Here is a 20,737-nt window from a genome sequence, read left to right on the forward strand (position 1 = left end):
TCTTCAATATAGAAGAATATTCTTCAATATAGAAGAATATTCTTCAATATATAAGAATAATATTTTCTACAATATAGAATAATATTCTTCAATATAGAATAATAAAGAATATTATTCTATATTGAAGAATATTCTTCTATATTGAAGAATATTCTTCTATATTGAAGAATATTCTTCAATATTGAAGATTATTCTTCAATATAGAAGAATATTCTTCAATATAGAAGAATATTCTTTATTATTCTATATTGAAGAATATTATTCTATATTGAAGAATATTATTCTATATTGAAGAATATTATTCAATATAGAAGAATATTCTTCAATATAGAATAATAATCTTCAATATTGAAGAATATTATTTTATATTGAAGAATATTATTCTATATTGAAGAATATTATTCTATATTGAAGAATATTATTCTATATTGAAGAATATTGTTCTATATTGAAGAATATTCTTCAATATAGAAGAATATTATATTGAAGAATATTCTTCAATATTGAAGAATATTCTACTATATTGAAGAATATTGAATCTTCAATATTGAAGAATATTGAATCTTCAATATTGAAGAATATTGAATCTTCATTATTGAAGAATATTGAATCTTCAATATTGAAGAATATTGAATCTTCAATATTGAAGAATATTCTTCTATATTGAAGAATATTCTTCAATATTGAAGATTATTCTTCAATATTGAAGAATATTCTTCAATATAGAAGAATATTCTTCAATATAGAAGAATATTCTTCAATATAGAATAATATTCTTCAATATAGAATAATAAAGAATATTATTCTATATTGAAGAATATTATTCTATATTGAAGAATATTCTTCTATATTGAAGAATATTCTTCAATATAGAAGAATATTCTTCAATATAGAAGAATATTCTTCAATATAGAAGAATATTATTCTATATTGAAGAATATTCTTCTATATTGAAGAATAATCTTCAATATTGAAGAATATTCTTCAATATAGAAGAATATTCTTCAATATAGAAGAATATTCTTCAATATTGAAGAATATTATTCTATATTGAAGAATATTCTTTTATATTGAAGAATATTCTTCAATATTGAAGAATATTCTTCAATATTGAAGAATATTCTTCAATATTGAAGAATATTATTCTATATTGAAGAATATTCGTCAATATTCTTCTATATTGAAGATTCAATATTCTTCTATATTGAAGATTCAATATTCTTCTATATTGAAGATTCAATATTCTTCTATATTGAAGATTCAATATTCTTCTATATTGAAGATTCAATATTCTTCTATATTGAAGAATCAATATTCTTCAATATTGAAGAATCAATATTCTTCAATATTGAAGAATATTCTTCAATATTGAAGAATATTCTTCAATATAGAATAATATTCTTCAATATACAAGAATATTCTTCAATATAGAATAATATTCTTCAATATTGAAGAATATTCTTCAATATAGAATAATATTCCTCAATATTGAAGAATATTCTTCAATATTGAAGAATATTCTTCAATATTGAAGAATATTCTTCAATATAGAATAATATTCTTCAATATAAAAGAATATTCTTAAATATAGAATAATATTCTTCAATATTGAAGAATATTCTTCAATATTGAAGAATATTCTTCAATATAGAATAATATTCTTCAATATAGAATAATATTCTTCAATATTGAAGAATATTCTTCAATATAGAAGAATATTCTTCAATATAGAAGATTATTCTTCAATATTGAAGATTCAATATTCTTCAATATTGAAGATTCAATATTGAAGATTCAATATTCTTCAATATAGAATAATATTCTTCAATATAGAATATTCTTCAATATTGAAGAATATTCTTCAATATTGAAGAATATTCTTCAATATAGAAGAATATTCTTCAATATAGAAGAATATTCTTCAATATTGAAGAATATTATTCTATATTGAAGAATATTCTTTTATATTGAAGAATATTATTCTATATTGAAGAATATTCTTCAATATTGAAGAATATTCTTCAATATTGAAGAATATTGATTCTTCAATATTGAAGAATATTGATTCTTCAATATTGAAGAATATTCTTCTATATTGAAGAATATTCTTCAATATTGAAGAATATTCTTCAATATTGAAGAATATTCTATATTGAAGAATATTATTCTATATTGAAGAATATTGAATCTTCAATATTGAATCTTCAATATTGAAGAATATTGAATCTTCAATATTGAAGAATAATCTTCTATATTGAAGAATATTCTTCTATATTGAAGAATATTCTTCAATATTGAAGAATATTATTCTATATTGAAGAATATTATTCTATATTGAAGAATATTATTCTATATTGAAGAATATTGAAGAATATTCTTCAATATTGAAGAATATTCTTCAATATTGAAGATTATTCTTCAATATTGAAGAATATTCTTCAATATTGAAGAATATTCTTCAATATTGAAGAATATTCTTCAATATTGAAGAATATTCTTCAATATTGAAGAATATTCTTCAATATTGAAGAATATTCTTCAATATTGAAGAATATTCTTCAATATAGAAGATTATTCTTCAATATTGAAGATTCAATATTCTTCAATATTGAAGATTCAATATTGAAGATTCAATATTCTTCAATATTGAAGATTCAATATTCTTCAATATTGAAGATTCAATATTCTTCAATATTGAAGAATCAATATTCTTCAATATTGAAGATTCAATATTCTTCAATATTGAAGAATGTTCTTCAATATTGAAGAATATTGAATCTTCAATATAGAAGAATATTGACGAATATTCTTCAATATAGAATAATATTCTTCAATATTGAAGAATATTCTTCAATATTGAAGAATATTCTTCAATATAGAATAATATTCTTCAATATAGAATAATATTCTTCAATATAGAAGAATATTCTTCAATATAGAATAATATTCTTCAATATTGAAGAATATTCTTCTATATTGAAGAATATTCTTCTATATTGAAGAATATTCTTCAATATTGAAGAATATTCTTCAATATTGAAGAATATTCTTCTATATTGAAGAATATTCTTCTATATTGAAGAATATTCTTCTATATTGAAGAATATTCTTCTATATTGAAGAATATTCTTCAATATTGAAGATTATTCTTCAATATAGAAGAATATTTTTCAATAGAGAAGAATATTCTTCAATATAGAAGAATATTCTTCAATATAGAAGAATATTCTTCAATATAGAATAATAATCTTCAATATAGAAGAATATTCTTCAATATTGAAGAATATTGAATCTTCAATATTGAAGAATATTGAATCTTCAATATAGAAGAATATTGACGAATATTCTTCAATATAGAATAATATTCTTCAATATTGAAGAATATTGAATCTTCAATATTGAAGAATATTGAATCTTCAATATAGAAGAATATTGACGAATATTCTTCAATATAGAATAATATTCTTCAATATTGAAGAATATTCTTCAATATTGAAGAATATTCTTCAATATAGAATAATATTCTTCAATATAGAAGAATATTCTTCAATATAGAATAATATTCTTCAATATTGAAGAATATTCTTCTATATTGAAGAATATTCTTCTATATTGAAGAATATTCTTCAATATTGAAGAATATTCTTCAATATTGAAGAATATTCTTCAATATTGAAGAATATTCTTCTATATTGAAGAATATTCTTCTATATTGAAGAATATTCTTCTATATTGAAGAATATTCTTCAATATTGAAGATTATTCTTCAATATAGAAGAATATTCTTCAATATAGAAGAATATTCTTCAATATAGAAGAATATTCTTCAATATAGAAGAATATTCTTCAATATAGAAGAATATTCTTCAATATAGAATAATATTCTTCAATATAGAATAATAAAGAATATTATTCTATATTGAAGAATATTCTTCTATATTGAAGAATATTCTTCTATATTGAAGAATATTCTTCTATATTGAAGAATATTCTTCAATATTGAAGATTATTCTTCAATATAGAAGAATATTCTTCAATATAGAAGAATATTCTTTATTATTCTATATTGAAGAATATTATTCTATATTGAAGAATATTATTCTATATTGAAGAATATTATTCTATATTGAAGAATATTATTCTATATTGAAGAATATTATTCTATATTGAAGAATATTCTTCTATATTGAAGAATATTCTTCAATATTGAAGAATATTCTTCAATATTGAAGAATATTAATCTATATTGAAGAATATTCGTCAATATTCTTCTATATTGAAGATTCAATATTCTTCAATATTGAAGAATCAATATTCTTCAATATAGAATAATATTCTTCAATATAGAATAATATTCTTCAATATAGAATAATATTCTTCAATATAGAATAATATTCTTCAATATTGAAGAATATTCTTCTATATTGAAGAATATTCTTCTATATAGAAGAATATTCTTCAATATAGAAGAATATTCTTCAATATTGAAGAATATTATTCTATATTGAAGAATATTATTCTATATTGAAGAATATTATTCTATATTGAAGAATATTCTTCAATATTGAAGAATATTCTTCAATATAGAAGAATATTCTTCAATATAGAATAATATTCTTCAATATAGAATAATAAAGAATATTATTCTATATTGAAGAATATTATTCTATATTGAAGAATATTCTTCTATATTGAAGAATATTCTTCAATATAGAAGATTATTCTTCAATATAGAAGAATATTCTTCAATATAGAAGAATATTCTTCAATATAGAAGAATATTCTTCAATATTGAAGAATATTATTCTATATTGAAGAATATTAATCTATATTGAAGAATATTCTTCTATATTGAAGAATAATCTTCAATATTGAAGAATATTCTTCAATATAGAAGAATATTCTTCAATATAGAATATTCTTCAATATTGAAGAATATTCTTCAATATTCTTCAATATTGAAGAATATTCTTCAATATAGAAGAATATTCTTCAATATAGAAGAATATTCTTCAATATAGAAGAATATTCTTCAATATTGAAGAATATTATTCTATATTGAAGAATATTCTTGTATATTGAAGAATATTATTCTATATTGAAGAATATTCTTCAATATTGAAGAATATTCTTCAATATTGAAGAATATTCTTCAATATTGAAGAATATTATTCTATATTGAAGAATATTCGTCAATATTCTTCTATATTGAAGAATCAATATTCTTCTATATTGAAGATTCAATATTCTTCTATATTGAAGATTCAATATTCTTCTATATTGAAGAATCAATATTCTTCAATATTGAAGAATCAATATTCTTCAATATTGAAGAATATTCTTCAATATTGAAGAATATTCTTCAATATTGAAGAATATTCTTCAATATTCTTCAATATAGAATAATATTCTTCAATATAGAATAATATTCTTCAATATAGAATAATATTCTTCAATATTGAAGAATATTCTTCAATATAGAAGAATATTCTTCAATATAGAAGATTATTCTTCAATATTGAAGATTCAATATTGAAGATTCAATATTCTTCAATATTGAAGATTCAATATTGAAGATTCAATATTCTTCAATATTGAAGATTCAATATTCTTCAATATTGAAGATTCAATATTCTTCAATATTGAAGATTCAATATTCTTCAATATTGAAGATTCAATATTGAAGAATATTGATTCTTCAATATAGAAGAATATTGAATCTTCAATATAGAAGAATATTGACGAATATTCTTCAATATAGAATAATATTCTTCAATATAGAATAATATTCTTCAATATAGAAGAATATTCTTCAATATAGAATAATATTCTTCAATATTGAAGAATATTCTTCTATATTGAAGAATATTCTTCTATATTGAAGAATATTCTTCAATATTGAAGAATATTGAAGAATATTCTTCAATATTGAAGAATATTCTTCTATATTGAAGAATATTCTTCTATATTGAAGAATATTCTTCTATATTGAAGAATATTCTTCAATATTGAAGATTATTCTTCAATATAGAAGAATATTTTTCAATATAGAAGAATATTCTTCAATATAGAAGAATATTCTTCAATATAGAATAATATTCTTCAATATAGAATAATATTCTTCAATATAGAATAATATTCTTCAATATAGAATAATATTCTTCAATATTGAAGAATATTGAATCTTCAATATTGAAGAATATTGAATCTTCAATATAGAAGAATATTGACGAATATTCTTCAATATAGAATAATATTCTTCAATATTGAAGAATATTGAATCTTCAATATTGAAGAATATTGAATCTTCAATATAGAAGAATATTGACGAATATTCTTCAATATAGAATAATATTCTTCAATATTGAAGAATATTCTTCAATATTGAAGAATATTCTTCAATATAGAATAATATTCTTCAATATAGAATAATATTCTTCAATATAGAATAATAAAGAATATTCTTCTATATTGAAGAATATTCTTCTATATTGAAGAATATTCTTCTATATTGAAGAATATTCTTCAATATAGAAGAATATTCTTCAATATAGAAGAATATTCTTCAATATAGAATAATAAAGAATATTCTTCTATATTGAAGAATATTATTCTATATTGAAGAATATTATTCTATATTGAAGAATATTATTCTATATTGAAGAATATTGAATCTTCAATATTGAAGAATATTGAATCTTCAATATAGAAGAATATTGACGAATATTCTTCAATATAGAATAATATTCTTCAATATAGAAGAATATTCTTCAATATAGAATAATATTCTTCAATATTGAAGAATATTCTTCTATATTGAAGAATATTCTTCTATATTGAAGAATATTCTTCAATATTGAAGAATATTATTCAATATTGAAGAATATTCTTCAATATTGAAGAATATTCTTCTATATTGAAGAATATTCTTCTATATTGAAGAATATTCTTCAATATTGAAGATTATTCTTCAATATAGAAGAATATTCTTCAATATAGAAGAATATTCTTCAATATAGAAGAATATTCTTCAATATAGAAGAATATTCTTCAATATAGAATAATATTCTTCAATATAGAATAATAATCTTCAATATAGAATAATAAAGAATATTATTCTATATTGAAGAATATTCTTCTATATTGAAGAATATTCTTCAATATTGAAGATTATTCTTCAATATAGAAGAATATTCTTCAATATAGAAGAATATTCTTTATTATTCTATATTGAAGAATATTATTCTATATTGAAGAATATTATTCTATATTGAAGAATATTATTCTATATTGAAGAATATTATTCTATATTGAAGAATATTCTTCTATATTGAAGAATATTCTTCAATATTGAAGAATATTCTTCAATATTGAAGAATATTAATCTATATTGAAGAATATTCGTCAATATTCTTCTATATTGAAGATTCAATATTCTTCAATATTGAAGAATCAATATTCTTCAATATAGAATATTATTCTTCAATATAGAATAATATTCTTCAATATAGAATAATAAAGAATATTCTTCTATATTGAAGAATATTCTTCTATATTGAAGAATATTCTTCTATATTGAAGAATATTCTTCAATATAGAAGAATATTCTTCAATATAGAAGAATATTCTTCAATATTGAAGAATATTATTCTATATTGAAGAATATTATTCTATATTGAAGAATATTATTCTATATTGAAGAATATTATTCTATATTGAAGAATATTATTCTATATTGAAGAATATTCTTCAATATTGAAGAATATTAATCTATATTGAAGAATATTCGTCAATATTCTTCTATATTGAAGATTCAATATTCTTCTATATTGAAGATTCAATATTCTTCAATATTGAAGAATCAATATTCTTCAATATTGAAGAATCAATATTCTTCAATATAGAATAATATTCTTCAATATAGAATAATATTCTTCAATATAGAATAATAAAGAATATTCTTCTATATTGAAGAATATTCTTCTATATTGAAGAATATTCTTCTATATTGAAGAATATTCTTCTATATTGAAGAATATTCTTCTATATTGAAGAATATTCTTCTATATTGAAGAATATTCTTCAATATAGAAGAATATTCTTCAATATAGAAGAATATTCTTCAATATTGAAGAATATTATTCTATATTGAAGAATATTAATCTATATTGAAGAATATTTTTATATATTTTAGTTTTTTATATATTTTTTATATATTTATATTTTAGTTTTATTTGGTTATATGAGTGTTGTTTAGTTCCTAGGATACTAGAGATAGTTTTCCAAGTGTTTTTCATGTTGCCTTTTGCTTCATTGAATCTATTCACATAATATGCAAGTTTTGCCTTTCTTATGATACTGGTAAGCATTGATGAGTACCTTTTAGCTACTTCCTTTGAAACTAGGCCAATCCTAACTTTCTTTTCATATTCATGTTTCTTGTTGATTGAGTTGAGAATGCCACTTGTGAGCCATGGATTGTTTAATCTTTTGTCAGTTACTTGCTTTGTAAGAAGGGGACAATGAAGGTTGTAGAGGCTTAGAGTTTTGGAGAGGAAGAGGTTAGCTAATGAATTTATATCATGGGTATTATTGAATTCAGAATCCCAGTTAATATTGTGAAGTGCCTCTGTAAGATTGTCTAAAGCTGATTCACTGTGTAGCCTAAATGAAAGTTTCTTGCTTTTTGGTGGTGTTATGTCCATGTTCGCTATGAGAAAGGTAGGATAGTGGTCAGTTGTTCTGTCGTAGATTATACCAGATACAAGGGGAGCTGTTATGTTTGTCCATATGTGGTCCAAGGTAGTGGCTGATGTTTGAGTGACTCGGGTAGGTTTGGTGATAGTGGGGATTAGCATACAGGAGTTCATGCTGTTAAGGAAATAGTCAACTTGAGAGCAGTTTTGTTGACCCAGGTCAATATTAAAGTCTCCTCCCAGAATGATGTGGTTTTTGTTGAGATTGTTGTTTATAATAAGATTCCTTAGGTTGTCTGAGAAAGAAGCTATGTTAGTATTAGGAAATCTATAGATGGCTCCAATAGTCAAAGAGGATTTAAGGGATTTAATTGTAAACTGAGCAAAAGTATATTCACAGTAGTCATCTCTGTCACTAATAACACTGTTGCAGATAAATGTATCTCGGTAATATATAGCTGTGCCACCACCTTTTTTATTAGGCCTACAGTTATGAATGGCTTTATAACCAGCTAAGTTGTAGAGTTGGGTATAGTCTTTATTTAGCCAAGTTTCTGTTAAAATAATGAACGATAGGTTAGTACCTAGTGCTGTGAGTAATGCATTTAAATCGTCAAAATGTTTACCAAGTGATCTAACATTTTGGTTATAAACTGATAGACAGGTGCTATTTTGGAGTTTGTTTTTAGCCTGGTGTGCTGTGAAATACTTGCAGTAATGATGATCAATGTGCTGGTTGGTGTAGATATGAGACAGAAGATTTTGATCAGGATCAATATCAGTGTGCATAGAGATTTGTTCTAATATATAAATTAATATTATTATTATACATTAATATTGTATGTATATTTATATCGGCGAGGGTTAGGTGAGGCGTCTGACTGATTATTTGTAGTACGTGGGTGAAGCATTTATTGAATTGCGGTTCGAACAGAGAACGTGAGTGAAGCACTTGTTCCGGAAGTGCTCGGATGTCATCAGTTGTGAGTCGTGTGTAAACCGTTTTTCATTTATAAACAGCTGAGGGGTTTGGCGGGTGGATGGAATGGACTTTATTTATAGGGACGGGCTATGGTCAGATTCACGAAGCAGTTACGCCAGCACTTACGACCGTATACATCTTTTCTCAATCTTTGGCGGCTTTGTTTACAATTATTAAACAGTTAATGAGCTCCGAAGCACCAGGAGGCTGTTTATAACAATAACAACAGTTGATTGGCAAGTTTTCATGCTGGTAAACTGTTTAATAAATGTAACCAAAGCCGTCAAAGATTGAGGAAAGATGTACAGGTTCGTAAGTGCTTGCGTAACTTGTGGGATACATTATAGTGTTTGATTGGGTAGCATATTGTACTGTACCATACTGTAGTTTTGTGTAGTATAGAGTAGTGTACTGGAGTGCCCTGTACGGTTGTATACTGCACTGTACGGTATTGTACTATACTATGCAATAATGCAGTGTACTGTACTGCAGTATGCAATACTGTGCGGAAGTGTTCAGTAGAGTACAGTACTGTAGTATACTGTACTGTATCATGTACTGTACCGTGTAGTGTACGTAATTGTATTGTACTGTAATTTAGTGTAGTTGACGTTAGTGCAGTATATTGTATTGTCGTGTACTGTGTACAATACAGTATTGTACATGACTGTACTGTACGGTATTGTAGTGTACTGTACGTTGTACTCAAGTATACTGTAGAGTATTATAGTGTACGGTAGTGTAATGTACTGTACTGTTTTGTGGTGAACTGTATTGTACTGGACTGTAGTGAAATGTATCCTGTACAGTACTATAGCATACTATATCGTAGTGTACTCTTGTATATTGTAGTGTAGAGTACTTTACTGTAGTGTATTATATTTTAGTGTAGTGTACCCTGTAGCGTACATTAATGTAGTGTATTGTATTGTACCCTTGACTGTAGTGTACGGTACTGTACAATACTGTAGTGTATACTGTACTGTATTGTACGGTACTGTACTGCAGTGTAGGGTACTGTACCCTGTAGTGTACTGTAGTGTTATGTAGGGTACTGTACTGTACTGTACTCCACTTTACTGTAGTGTAGTGTAGTATACGGTACTGTACTGTTCTCTGTTGTACTGTAGAGTAGTGTGCCGTTGGCTGTTCTGTATGGTACGGTACTGTACTTTATTGTAATGTATAGTACTGTATTGTAGCGTACGGAACTATATTGTACAGTAGTGTAAAGTATAGTAGTGTAATGTATGTTAGCGTACGGAAGTGTACTGTACTATACTATACTGTACTTTGTTGTACTGTACTTGTAGCTTGAATAAGTATTGTTAATATTTAATCATTAAAATAATACTTAAATAATAATAAGTAATCCAAAGTCATCATTTGTAAGTGTAAAGTCAAACATTGTTTCTCATAGATTTGTTATATGTATGTTTCTCATACTATCGGTATACTTATGGGTGTATATATTTGAGTTCCAATATATAATTGTCGTGAATGACTAGAGTATCCAATTAGGTGGAGCCGACCAATGAGAGTAGAGGTTGCGAGAAGTGACGTCAAGTGAAAAATCGAAACGTGATTGGCTGTTGAGTCGACTTGGTGGGTGAGGCTCGACGGAACGTTATTTTGGCCCCAGTATTGGCATAGTTGTGGTGTACAAGTTAGTGTTAGGGCGTGATGTTACTCTGAGCTGGTACCCCGTTACCCTTTGGGGTCGCTAGGGCTGACAGATCCCCTAGCTTACACTCATATTGTACACCCGCAAAACGCCAATACATAGGGTCAAAAATATATATTTTACTGCTGCCGTGTATATATATATATACCCTCTTTGGGGAGGCTATATATATATATATATATATATATATATATATATATATAGGCAGATAATTTTATTCCTGATCGCTAATCAGTAGTAATATATATTTATAAATGTATTGAATTGTATTTTGAATTATTTCAGTGGTATTGTTATTGAACGAGTCAATGGTTGGACGATGAGGCATCGCGTGAAATGAGGCGACTGGCGAGTTAGGAATGTGGCGGAGAGACCCCCATTGTGATGGAACGAGTGGTTGACCGATGATTGAAGTCAGACAGTGGCGAGCAGAAGTTGTTGGCAGATGTGCTACTCGAGTTAGCGGATATGGAGGTATGAGTTTAAGAAAGTAGTTAATGAATACGTATTTTAAGTTATAGGCATGGTAATATTTTAATAAGATAGGCTAAAGTGGTTAATACTGTTAGCTGTTCAGAGGGTGTCAATGCCACAGGTGCAAAACGCTTTGACTATGGAGGTTTGATGAGTGTTTAGAAGTGTCATTTGAAATGAGCAGATACATGAAAATAGTGTAGTGAAAGTAAAGGTTTGAATTAAAGGTATATAGGGATGAATGAATAATTGAGATTGATAGCATAAAGTAACTTTTCTTTGTTGCAGGTAATACCGGAGAGATTGGCAGGGACCCCCTTGGCTGTCTGGAAGAACACGGAGACGCTTAGTGTTCGTGAAGACTTGTCAGTAAGTGTCGGAGTAGTCTTATAGAATGTTCGTGGGGATAGGTTGTAGGGTCGGGCACTTTACTACAGTGTAAAGGTGAGCGTGTTTATAATTGTGGGGATTTGAATGTCACGTTGATGCGGCGGACAGTAGTTCTTCAACTAGAATGTTTTGCAAGTTATGTGACAGGAAGGTAGCTTTGAAGTAATTAATGTTGAACTTCATTAATAACTTTCATAACGTCAACTAAGATCGTGAGTTAGTGTTTGTGCTATTTTAGGGGATATAATCATTGCGTAATTTTGTCAACGATGACTAATTTATTAAATTTGTGTAGCATGTTGCCGGGAGAATTGGCTGCAATGAAACAAAGTAATGACATTGTTGTTTGAAACGTTAGCCTCATAATGGACTGACGTGTGTTGAACCGTACCTTACATAGGGGCCACGTTATTAACTACTCGCTTTAACACCTAAGGGCAGTGTACCGGGCGTAACGCAGTCGTGTGTATATCGAGTGGGTGCCGCTTCAATGTGTAGGTAAATAAGTGTAGGTGATGAAGATAGGGCGTGGGTGGACGTAGATTTGCGGCATGCAATAGATAAGTGTGTGGGTTGTGGACTACCGGAGTTGGACATTGATGTGGTGAAATAAGTGGCAGTTTGAGGACTACAGCCATATCTGGGCGCTTATAGGGAGTGTTTTCATTTAAAATCAGTTAACACTTATCAACTTAATGTGAATCTTAAATTTGTGTAAAATTGGAAAAATGGAGTTTGCCTGTAGGACGATGATGCTTCTAGAAACGTTAAGAATACTGAATAAGTGTGGGTAGGCTTGTGCCTGACAGTTCGCGCGTAGTTTCCATAAAATGGATTTGTAGTGGTTTCCCCCCCCCCCTTTCCCAATCATTTAATGGCGACTTAAGTGGTGGTTACCTGAGTACACAATTGTTAAGGTATGAAAAGGGGGTTGGGAGTTTAAAATCCGTGGGCTAGTCCTCTTGTATTGACGTAGACATTGAGCTGTAGGTTGTTTCACGTAGAGCTGCTACTAACTACAGTTATTTACTTACAATAAGCAATTCAATAAGTTTAGTGTTAATGATAGTGCATGAAATAAGCGTGACTTAAACATTCATTTTACGACCTATTATTTAAGAAAAAAGTTGATACATGGAGGGAATGTAAATGTTGGTCACTTGAGTAGATGAGTGGAAATGTGAGGCTTGTGGCTGTAATTATTCAATAATATCTAGGTGGGTGGCGATAGTAGGGGTGGGGAAGGCATATTGATGTGTTTTTAATTGTGTAATGAGGGATAGCGCGTGTTGTAATAGTATAGGCAGAAGTGAAAGGAACATGTCGGGTTTGTTCGTCATTGGGAAATGTAAGTTTGTTTAACTTGAGTTTCCGGTATTGTTGGACGGGCGTTGGTTGTCGTGTGTATCAAAAAGTATATTGGTGTTGAGTTGATGTTGTTAATGGAGAATTGTGCACTAGGGAGAGATGTGTGTGGGTGGAACATTGTCGGTTAATGTGTGGTGATATAGGTACTACTAGTGGTAGTTATTGAGGAGTTCATGTTGGGTAGCCAGGACTGTGAGAGACGAAATGAGACGGTGAGGGGGATGGTAATGTTGCGCGATGACTAAACGGCAAGAATAGAAAATTTAGGGGTTAGCACTGGAACTGTGTGTACAGTATAAGAAAAATGGTGAATAATGTATATTTTGTATAATTTATTGTTTGGGGGGGGGGGGGGTTGTGATGGTTGCGGTTTGATTGTAAGTTATAGAAAAGTAGCACTCGTCGGAGGTGGAACATGTGTTGGTATGTATTGTTTTCCCTCATGTGTACCAACTTATTTTAACACCAACAATTTCGATGTTAAATGTTAGAGGTTGAAATATAGAATGATAGAGAATGGTTTGACAATGACAAATGTACTGAATTTCGATTTGTGTTCATAGATGGTTGTAGGGCATAATAGGAAATGTTTGTTCGGATAAGTTGATCGATATTGATATCGAGGAGGTGAGCGTTTGGAGAGGTTTAGGCTTGGCGGAACAGAACGATGAAGTATCTATTTGTGGCGACACAGGCAGGGGTGGAGAGGACGAGCGTCGCCACGGTCGAGAGTAATGGAATAGGGCGTGACCTTGAGGCGAGTCTGTCAATTTCAATGTCTTAAAATCCCCCCCCCCCCCCCACCCCACCCCCCTCTAACAATTGTTAGGTAGTACATAACACTTAAATGACCACGCGCGTGTTGTAGGCATGTTGTTTAGTTTGAGCATTATAGGTGATGAGATCCAGAATGAGTAGACGGAACAGTTATTATTTATATTCTGGTTGAAAAGTGTTGAAGCCTTGGAGTGTGTATATATATGTGAATGGTAGACGGTATTGGTCTGGACATGCTTAGATGGTGAAATACAGGTGAAGATGCGCTCACACAGTTTGGTGAGAAGAGATGGTTAGCTGGCAATAGGCAGACATCGTGTGAGGTAGGTGGAGAGGGATTTTTGTTTCATAACGATGTATGTCCCATTGGATAGTTTCCTTCAGGCGTTCCTGTGCATTATGGTATGTCCCCCCCCCCCCCACCTCCCCCCTGTGTAGTTTATAGAAATGTGCGTGTATTTGATATAATAATGGTGATACTGAATTTGTATTCAACATTATTAACATTATCCTATAATGCCGTTTCGCAGGTGAGAGGCTTGAGTACCCGAGACGTGGACAACATGGTGTGTAGGTACTTTACGGAGAGACCTGCAAGTGTTGAAGGTGGAAGTTGACGTGTTCCATACAAGGTACGAAAGAAAGTAATATGTTGTTGTAAATGTTTATGGTAGTGCAGAGTCGTTGAGCATATAGTTTGATGATATTATGGATTGAAGTACAAATTAATAAATAAAAAATGGGAGGGGGGGGGGCTTGGTTAAAGGCTCGTCGTGACTGTGCTGATAGAGGGCAGTAGATGTGTGATGAAGGAATGGCAAGTGAATAGTTGATGTGGGCCAAATAATGGACAAATTGGGATTCATAAATGAATACTTAGTTGTAGGGAATCATAAAAAAAATAAATGAAATATGGAGTGTATGGAAGAAAGTAGGTATAAAAATGTAACATGGGAAAAGTTTGTGAAATATGAAGTGAAAATTGATATAAATGTAAATCAGATGTGAATGTCGTTATTTTTACACTAAAGGATCAAGAAGGTTAAGGTGTGGAATTTGTCAAATATATATAATCCAAACGTAAATGATGTATTATAATCGATAGGTTCAGGAATGATAGAATAATAACCCAATATATAGCAAGCAACTATATACCCAGAAATTGTTTTATAGATTGTGGAGATCATGGTTTATTGGTAGAGGAGATCGTACCCAGCGGACTTTGACGTACAAGGGAAGCAGAGGCTGATGTGCAAGAAGTGTTGACGACAAGGATGACGCGACCCACACCGTGAAGAACTGAAAGGAGTTGATTGGCGAAGATATGAAGATACATTAGAGAATTATGTTGCAGAAATAATGTGTACAGTAGTAAAGATGAATGTGAAATGAAATAGTTTAAATCTCATTTATTTGGTGGAAGTGGAGTGTTAGAGATGCATTTAATGTTGAGATGATAATGTAGTCGTAGTGAGCGAGAAGAATGTAATTGTTTTGGCGTTAAGTAGTATGTCGTGAGTGTTCCAATGATAGATGGGCCAAAATGTGTTTGTTGTGAAACCCCCTCAGTGTGTGGCTGGTTGTGACCGTGAGGGTGGGTTGGTGGGCAGCTGCCGGAGTGTGATGGTCCGTAGGTCAGTCCTCTGTTCTTTTACATCCTTATGCTCATGCTGCTGCCTTTACCAAATTTGCCCGACCCCTTTTCCTTTTAGTATTGTCACCCCCTCCCCCCCCCCCCCTCCAGCTTTTGGTTGGGCCCATAACTGTACTGGTGTTATTTCGTTCGTCCCCGTACTTGTTTCGTCCCCTATCCATTGTTCTAATGGCAGTGTTGTGTTTGTTGGTAAATGGTATACAGTCTGTTGCATTTATCTCCCTGGAAATGTCCGTTTCCCTTACTGATGTTAAGGACGTCCTGGACGCCTTGTCAGAGGGGGTGCTTATATTTTGTATAAATGAACGGTGTCGGGTGATGTTGTGACAAAGACCCCGAGACCGTCTTTTGGAACCGTTCGTCGTCGCTTCGTTTGTGTTGTGAATTTTGGTGAGGGCAGTCGTGTGGACTCTTTGACTCGCACCCTTTGCTGTGTGGATATTTGTGTCTGCTCGTCGTGCGTGTACTTAGAATTGACGTGTTAGGTTTTTGATGACCTCGATAAGTGATAATTTGGCGATCGTTTTTGTTTGGGCACTCCTGTTCCGTTCCGTAGGTGGCAGTCTGGTCTGTGCGTGTTCCTCGCGGCCTCGTGGTTTTTTGAGTGTCTTCAACGCTGCCCTCAGGTGTATCCCTCGCTGTTGCTTCCAGGGCACACGGAAGTGTGTTCGCACTTTTGTTATGTGTGGTTGTCATGTTGGTGACTCGTTCGTAAGTGTGTTGTTTAATGTTATCCTTTAGATTTCCACAGTTTTGTCCGCCTTGCCTATTTTTGAAAATGTGTGCGCCCCGGCCGTCTGCGGATGTAGGGCAGCGGGCTGTGATGACGTTAATTGAGATGGTTTGCCATGTGGCTCCGTGCACGTATCGTTATTTCTTGAATGTGCATAACGAGGTGTTGTAATCGTGGTCCTTTTTTGAGGCTTGTATGCCGTTGTACTCTGTATTGGGAGACCCGGGTGTCTGTGTACGTTTCCAAATGAGTTCCGCGCTATTGGCCTCAGGAGTTGTTTTGAAGGTGTTTGAGCGTATGTTAAATGTCTGATGTTGTGGTTTGAAGAGCATCACCACGTGTGTCCTCGTGAAAATAGGTTTTGCAAGTGGTGCAGCACGAGTGATGTCCTGGTGAAGTTTGAGGTCTATAATCGTATTTGTTTTGCTGCGAAGAGCTCCGTTGTTGTTTGTCTTTTTCGACGTTGAAAATGCTTATGAGAGGACTTTGAGACAGCATATTGCGTATGAAGTTCGTTGTGTTGGCGTTCGTGGTAATATCCCTGTGTTCGTTGAAAGTTTTGTCTCGTCGTATGTTTCTAGTGCGGGTTGGTGCCACTGTGTGTGGGTGTTTTCTGCAGTTTGAAGATGTGCCCCAAGGTATTGTTGTGAGTACTACTATTTGTGTCCTGAGTAGTTTGTGTGGTTTGCCTCAATGGTGTCCTTTCCTCCCTTCCTTGTGGCATGTTTTCTGGTGTTTATGATAGTGTTTGCTGTGAGGGTGATGAATGGGCTCTCCTTCAACGGGGGCTTCCAAGTTTTGGTTGATGGCGTTTGATGTTTGGCCACTGATCATGGCTTAATACTAAGAGTTTTGGCATGAGTTTGACTGAAGCGGGTCGTTGTTCGTCCGTGTTTGTCAGTTTATGGTCATCCCCTTGAGTACAAAGATTGCAGGCAGTTATTATGGTTAAACTTTGACACTCGTTTGTCTTGGTCGCCCCATGTTTTTTAGCTCAGTGTTGGGTTCTGTAAGGCCCTTAACGTACTTAAGGTGTTGTCTCATAGTTGTTAGGGAGGAGATAGGCGCACGCTGGTATATTTGGATTGGTGTGTAAGGTTGATTATGGTTTGGGTGCGTAGTCTTGTGGTTGTCGTTGTACTCTTTGCCGTGTTGATCGATTGCACCATACTGGGTAGCGCGTCAGCTGTTGTTGATTTCGTTCAAGTCGTAGCCTCGGGTTGTACGGTGACAGTGTCTTTGTCTGTGCATGATTGCCATGTTGGGGGATTTTTACAGCATCGTCAGGGGCCTGTATGGTGGTTTGACTTGTAGTTGGCGTTGCTCCTCAGGACGTTCAAGAGGGTCGTGTCCGTTGGTCTCGCTTACAAGAATGTGTTTTGGTTAATATTTCTGGTATTGTTCGCTCGTTGCCCCCTTGGTCAATTGTGTACATATGTGACCCGCATCACTAAATGTTTGACCCCTCCTACATATATGAAATTGGTGTTCGTTGAGGACTCTTGTTGTCAGTGGGAGTCCGTTCCCATGTTCACGGATGGGTGTATGTGTGGTATTTGTTTGTTTTTGCTGAGGGTAGCATGTTTTCAGGGGAACTGTATGGTATTGTGTATGGTGTTTGTGTCGTGGTTCGTGGTAGTAGAGTTTCGTCATGGGTCGTATAATGGGGTCCAACCGGTGGTAATGTCGAATGAACATTGGCTGCTTGTTATCTTGAGTCAATATAAGTTTTGCGTTTTTCTTGGTTACCATCCATGTTGGTGTATGTTTAAATGAGGGTGGTGATGCTGGCGGTAAGGACGCTATGCGCACTTGTCCCATGTTTGCGAAAGTTGTTCTTTATTCGGACGTTGACCCCGTTCTTAATGTAGCGCCGCCCTGCTCGTTATTGTAGAAAAATGAATGTTTCTCTGATGGTCGTACAGATCCTTGTTGAATGTCGTGAATTTTCAGTTTTGGAGTTAGAAATGTTTGATGTGTATCGCGTTATGCGTTTTTGTTTTGGTGTTGGCATCGTTGGTAATATTTATCGTTCAGTGTTGAGATTTGATGGTGGTACATATCGTTCCCGGTTTGTTTTTTTGTTGATAATTACTTAGAAATCGTTAGTTGATAAGATATAAGTAACACTGGAAGAACGCGTGTTGGTTGATCATAACGAATTGAATTTGAGACGTAGCTAACGTTGCGGGCTTTGTACCATATGTTGAGTGCTGTAGGTAGTTGAAATGTGATTTTGAGAGAAATTTAAGTGTTGATGGGTTTTGCGTCCGGCATGTTGTGAAAGTGACATGATTTAGTAATGTATGTAAAAGTTATGACCGAAATACGTGTAAATGAGTATTTAAGGTGGTTGTTGGTAAATAACATTGAGGAAGAGATTGGCATTGTTGTACGTGGACGTTTGAAGGGTGCACGAAGAATAAAGGGATAAAATGAAGAAAAGGAATAAAATGAAGAAAAGGAATGAGTTTGCCGTAGTAAATAAGATGTTTGGTATGGTGGAAATGTGAGATGTGCAAAGCCTAAACAAGCAAGAACGTAAAGATTATCTGTAAGTGTTTGCGTGAGGTTGAGCCCAAGAATGGATATATTGTAGAGTAAGAAATAAGTGTGAATATAAAATAGAACTGTAAATGTACATTGACACTTTAGTTGTAGAGGTATGTAAATAACGGAGGTGTCAAATAATATATTTATTTATATATCATGGTTTATGTAAGAAATGTTGTAATTTAGACTCACTAATTGAAATATTGAGTTTGAGTGAAAGTATTGATATAGAAGAGTATTCATAGTGAGAATAATTGTTGTAAATCACTGTATTAACATACATATAGTTGAATGTATTCACTTTCTCTATAATGTGAATATTAAAATTGATTACACCAATACCGGGATAAATTGTATTGGCTGAATAAAAAAAAAATAATAGTATTGAAATTGTAAGATATTGAAAATAGTATTAGATGACATTTTTTGCAGTTAAGATTATAAACCAGTATTTTATTAATTATTATGATGTGAATGGTCAAATCATGAACGCCATAGTGAAATGTTCAATCAACAATATTATTAGGTGTCAGAGGTTATATTTCATATAGTTGTTTTCCATGAGAGTACATATTGTAATAAATATGGACAAACCCAATAAGTAGTTTTTATAGTCGTTGAAGTTAATGTACATATATATACTATACGTTTTTATATTACTTTCTGTTATATTGAATAAAATAAAAAGTGACATATTCCTCAATAATATTAAAAAAGAATCTTCAATATATTATAGAATATTGTTCAATATTGAAGAATATTCTTCAATATTCTTCAATATTGAAGATTCAATATTCTTCAATATTGAAGAATATTCCTCAATATTGAAGAATATTCTTCTATATTGAAGAATATTCTTCTATATTGAAGAATATTATTCTATATTGAAGAATATTATTCTATATTGAAGAATATTCTTCAATATTGAAGAATATTCTTCAATATTGAAGAATATTCTTCAATATTGAAGAATATTCTTCAATATAGAAGAATATTCTTCAATATAGAAGAATATTCTTCAATATTGAAGAATATTATTCAATATTGAAGAATAATCTTCAATATTGAAGAATATTCTTCAATATTGAAGATTATTCTTCATAATCAATATTGAAGAATATTCTTCAATATTGAAGAATATTCTTCAATATTGAAGAATATTCTTCAATATTGAAGAATATTCTTCAATATTGAGGAATATTCTTCAATATTGAGGAATATTCTTCAATATTGAGGAATATTCTTCAATATTGAGGAATATTCTTCAATATTGAGGAATAATCTTCAATATTGAGGAATATTCTTCAATATTGAGGAATATTCTTCAATATTGAGGAATATTCTTCAATATTGAGGAATATTCTTCAATATTGAGGAATATTCTTCAATATTGAGGAATATTCTTCAATATTGAGGAATATTCTTC

At 30.7% G+C, this 20,737-nt stretch overlaps 1 long non-coding RNA gene across 1 annotated transcript; it reads left to right on the forward strand.

Moving 5' to 3' along the window:
• The first annotated feature begins 11,296 nt into the window (after positions 1-11,296).
• On the forward strand, positions 11,297-15,765 carry LOC138359262 (uncharacterized). Its single transcript, XR_011225882.1, has 4 exons — positions 11,297-11,836; positions 12,125-12,205; positions 14,902-15,003; positions 15,545-15,765. It is a non-coding gene; the product is annotated as an uncharacterized lncRNA (long non-coding RNA).
• The last annotated feature ends 4,972 nt before the right edge of the window (positions 15,766-20,737 follow it).

Source organism: Procambarus clarkii, chromosome 90 (genome assembly GCF_040958095.1).
Source record: "Procambarus clarkii isolate CNS0578487 chromosome 90, FALCON_Pclarkii_2.0, whole genome shotgun sequence".
Lineage (NCBI taxonomy): Eukaryota > Metazoa > Arthropoda > Malacostraca > Decapoda > Cambaridae > Procambarus > Procambarus clarkii.